The sequence below is a fragment of the Galeopterus variegatus genome, unplaced genomic scaffold (genome assembly GCF_000696425.1).
Source record: "Galeopterus variegatus unplaced genomic scaffold, G_variegatus-3.0.2 Scaffold134, whole genome shotgun sequence".
Classification (NCBI taxonomy): domain Eukaryota; kingdom Metazoa; phylum Chordata; class Mammalia; order Dermoptera; family Cynocephalidae; genus Galeopterus; species Galeopterus variegatus.
In genome coordinates, this window is record NW_007726245.1 from 1 (window position 1) to 4,669 (window position 4,669).

A 4,669-nucleotide genomic window follows, 5' to 3' on the forward strand; every position below is an offset into this window, starting at 1 on the left:
GTTCTCACTTATTGGTGGGAGCTAAAAATAAATAAATAAATTCAGACACACACACACACAACAGGGAGGGGAAGAAGACATAACAATTACAGTTCCTTGAAGTTTATTTGACAAGCAAACCGAAAGGACATTGTTGGATGGGACGGAGGAGAGGGAAGAGGGAGGGAGGTTTCAGTAATAGGCCACAATAATCAACCACATTGTATATCGACAAAATAAAATTTAAAAAAAAAAAAGAAAGAAATAGCAGCAAGAATGTTTGAATATTCTCTTCAAACAGCCAAAAGCACTACGCAGCAATCAAAAGGATCTTACTATTGATATAGGCACTGATCTGGCTGAATCTCAAAGGCATTATGCTGAGTGAAAGAGCCAGTCTTAAAAGGTTACATATGTAATAATTCCATTTTATGTCAGTCTCAGGAAGACAAAACTGCAGTGATGGAGAAAAGATCATGGTTGCCAGAAGTTAGGGCTGGCGGGAGGGTGTGACTATTAAGGGATAGCATAAGGGCCTATTTGGCATGATGGGGCTGCCTGTATCCTGATTGTGGCCATGTGTTAAAATTCGTAGAACTGTGTGCTGCATCCCAGAAATCAGTTTTACTGTATGATTTTTTTTTAAGTGGCCCAACCATCATCAAGAGGATTTTGGCTCCTTTATGTCTTAGCTTCTTCTATGGCCAAGGGAGGGCAATCTCCCAACTTACTCTCTGTCTCCAGCAACAAAACAAAGAAGAGGGAGACATTGCTGCAGATGTGGATTTTTGAAAATGCCACCTTTCTAGTTTTGAGAGGAAAACAAGTTAGCAGGTAGAGGGGGAAATGATCAAGGGAAAAAAAGAGGGGACAGGAGAAGGCGGGAAAGGTGCTCTTGAATGATTTTTATGAGTTACTTTATTTTCAATACTTATTGCATGCCAGGCATTGGGCTTTAAGTGCTTTACTTCAATTTTCTCTGCTATTATTAGCCCCACTTTGCAGATGAGGGAATTAAGGCCCAGAGAGGTAAAGCAATTTGCTGAGGACCACACAGCTGGTGAATATTGGGGCTGGGATGAAATTAAAAGCCAGTGCTACTAGGAATTTAATGGTCTGGAGCTAAGTTCTCAGGGTCTGGCAAGGATGGGACTGAAGGAGGGCAGATCAAGAAGCACCCAAGAGAGCCAAGTCCCTGGCAAGGACAGCTCTGGAGTTTGTTGGCTCAGCTTAAATGGAGGTGACCCTGATGCTCCTGTATAGGGGAGGTGGGCAATAGAATATGAATGCCAGACCAAGACATGAATACGTAGGAGTACTTCTATATTATGTTCGAAAGTCTGAATTTTAACTAGTACCAACATTGACTGGCTGGTCATCTGTCCATTGGCAATATAGGTAATGTACACTCTACGTACACCTTTGGTTTGGAATTGGAGGTGGATTTAGGGACAGGTATTTTTCATACCATGTATGGCACAATGAGACATGCCCTGTCCCATGGTCTGAAGAGGTTGGACGCTAGTGCTAGTTTTGCTGCATTCTAGCCATGTGAGCTGGTGCAAACCATTCACCCTGCCTGAGTCTCAGTTTTCTCATCTATAAAAATGGGCTTTATGGAGTTAAGATAAAGTATAAGATAAAATGAAATCTTACACATGAAAGCATCTTTCAGATGGTAACATATTTCTGTTCCAGGGATGATTAGGTGAGAAGGAAACTGGCTGTGCTCCAAACCAACATAAAATTGATGTGCCCCCGAGTGCCAGGTTCATAATTTGGCATAGTTTGGGAAATGTAGTTGGCAGATACCTATGTGTGCCTTCCCAGGAGAAGAGCCCACCTAGAACACAGAGGTGGGTCAGATGGTTCCATGTTGCAAGCTCACAGCAGAGTGGACCATTGTTACATGGCTGGTGAGGCAGGCTCATGGCAGAGTGGATGGCTGTGATCATCTCTGCTTCTGCTTCCCAGTGTCCTTTTTTTCCATCTGATAACAGCACCCCTAACTGGCTTTGCAGAAACCAGCTATTCTCTACCCATACGATCATGACTAAGTCCCAGACCACCTAGAATTCCAAGGGGGTAGATTCATATGGGCTGGAGTGGTCAGAGAAAGCTTCAAGCAGACCCAGGAACTTGAGCACACCCTGAGGGGCAGATAGAATTGTGGCAGTCAGAGGGAGAAAAAGGCGTTTCAGGTGGAGGCTCAGCAAGAACAAAGGCTCAGAGGCATAAGTAGACGTGGGATTGTGAAGAGACTGAGACTAGATGGCAGAGTGCCAGCAGGAGATGGTGAGAGATAATCAACAAATCAAATCAAGCATGATCCACTAAGTGCAGACTATATGCATGGCACCAACCAACTTACTGCAAGCCTGTCCTTCCTTAGTCACTCATTTTATGATCCCACATCCATTACTCATTGTCAGAAAGTTCTTTCTTATGTCTCTCCCAAGTCCACACTGCTAAGGTAAGTTTGTTTCCCCTGGCTTTGTCTTCAGCTAAGGCAAAAGACACAGTTTAGGAAAAGCTCCAACAAGGAAAATATGCTGGTCTTAACTCCAAATTCTGTCCCAGTGGAAAGCTTTTGGCATCTAGAATGGCCCAAGTGACTGGAGCAGTCTGATCCTGCCTCCAGAGAGGGACTCTGGCTGCTTTGGGGTTCCTGGGTATTTCTTTTGTCTGTGGACTGGTAATAGGACTTGAGATTCCCCCGTTCAGCTCATATGGATGAACCCAAGGTGAGAAGGAAAGAAAAAAGGAAAGATTCATCCTGTTTGTCTTTGGAATAGAAATAATTTGCTGATGATAAATTGCATTTCAAGATGCAATATTTAAAAGAAAAAAGAAGCACTTTCTTAAAGGCTGAATACTTATTGCTGATTTAAGAAGCGGGTACTTCTGATTATATTCAAGTTGCTCAAAAGCAAGAGAGTGGGCCCAGGCATGAGAGAGCCCCAGGCTCATATCCCAACCTGGGCACTTGCGAGTTGTCGGAGCTTAGACAATTTACTGCACGTCCTTGAGCCAGATTTCTCATGTAGAATGGGGTGGGTCGGGTCAGGAGGTAGTAATACTTTCGCCATAGAGTTGTGATAGAAATGATCACATCACAGCACAGAGACCGCAGGCTGAAGACCCCCATTCCTGACATTGCTGTCATTCTCTTCTGTTGCTTCTTGATTGATTTGATTCCTCCTGGACCCCCTTGCCTGGTCCACACCTTAGACCTGTCAGAGGGGACTCCAGGGCAGAGCTCACAGCTGCTTCCCTTCCTTGGCACCTGGAGCCCATCTCCCCTGGCCTGAGAAACAGGGAACTCCTCCTGGAGGTGAGCCCACTGGTCTCGCTTTCATCCTCCTTATCAGGCCAGGGTGGTGACACCAAGAGGCCCGCGCTGTCAACTGCCCTTTCCACGGAATTTAATCAGAACTCCCAGAGCAACTCCTTGGGTCATTGCAGTTCAGGACCTGAAGACGTTCTGGCCTTACCTGCTTTGTGGTGCTTTTCCTGATATTGCAAATATTTTCAGATGCTTATTTTTATGCCAGAAGGCACTGAATATTAGACTTTTTAATTAGCGTTCCCTGTGGAGAGGTGATTGCATCTCTGGGGACCAGTTACCTCTTTTCAGTAAGGAGCCTAATAAAACAAGCTTGGGAAAATCCCCAAACTAAGTTGCTGTGGGATCCAGAGGGAAGCCTGGTTTCAGAGTGAAAGAGGGAGGCTTTTTCCTGGAAATAATGTCAATTGATCAAAACAAATATTTTCATCCAACCTCCCTTTCCAAAGGCTCCTCGGTTGGTGGATTCCCTTTGGGGGCTGTGTCAGGAATCGGAGAGGAGGGAAGGGACCAGGACTCCCTAAATCCTTTTCCTCTAAATAGCAGAAGGTAATCCTGGCTGGAAGCCATTTGTTTAAAAATTAATTTTCAAATTTATTAGTGTATTTGATCAATGAATACTTATTATGGAAATTTATTTAGTGGTAGAATAGTTAAGACATTTGCATGGTTTAAAATTCACTAAAAAGTCTTCTTCCAACCCAGTCCCCCGCTGCCTGATTTCCCTCTCCAGAGGGAAGCAACATACCTGTTTCTTCTGTCTCCTTTCAGAGACAGGCTATGCACAGAAAAATCGTACATACTATTTTCCTTGTGCCTTTTTATTTTTTTACCCACACATGTGGTAGCTAGTTAAAAATTCTGGTCTGAACTTTGGTTTTTTTTTAAAACATAATTTATCTTGAAGTTCTTTTCAAAACAATGCATAAAAGGCTTTTTTTTTTTTTATGGTTCATATTAGTCCACTGCATGGAGATATCTCAACTTTTTCAGTAATCTCCTATTGAAGGACATCTGGTTTATTGCCATTCTCCTGCTACTATAAACAACAGTGCAGTGAATAACCCTGTGTAAATGTCATTTCATACATGGGCAAATATCTGTAGAATAAGTTCCTAAAAGGAGAATTGCTGGGTGAAATGTATACACATTTGTAATTTTGAAAGATGGGGTGAAATTTTCCTGCATAGGAGTTGGATCAATTTGTATTTTTACCAAAAACATGTAAGAGTATTTTTAACATGCAAGAGTGTCTTATGGAATGTTTATTATGTTCCATGTACATTAAGTGGTTAAGAAGGTGGACCCCTTTAGTGGCTTCTCTTCGCTCTCAAAGTAAAGAGC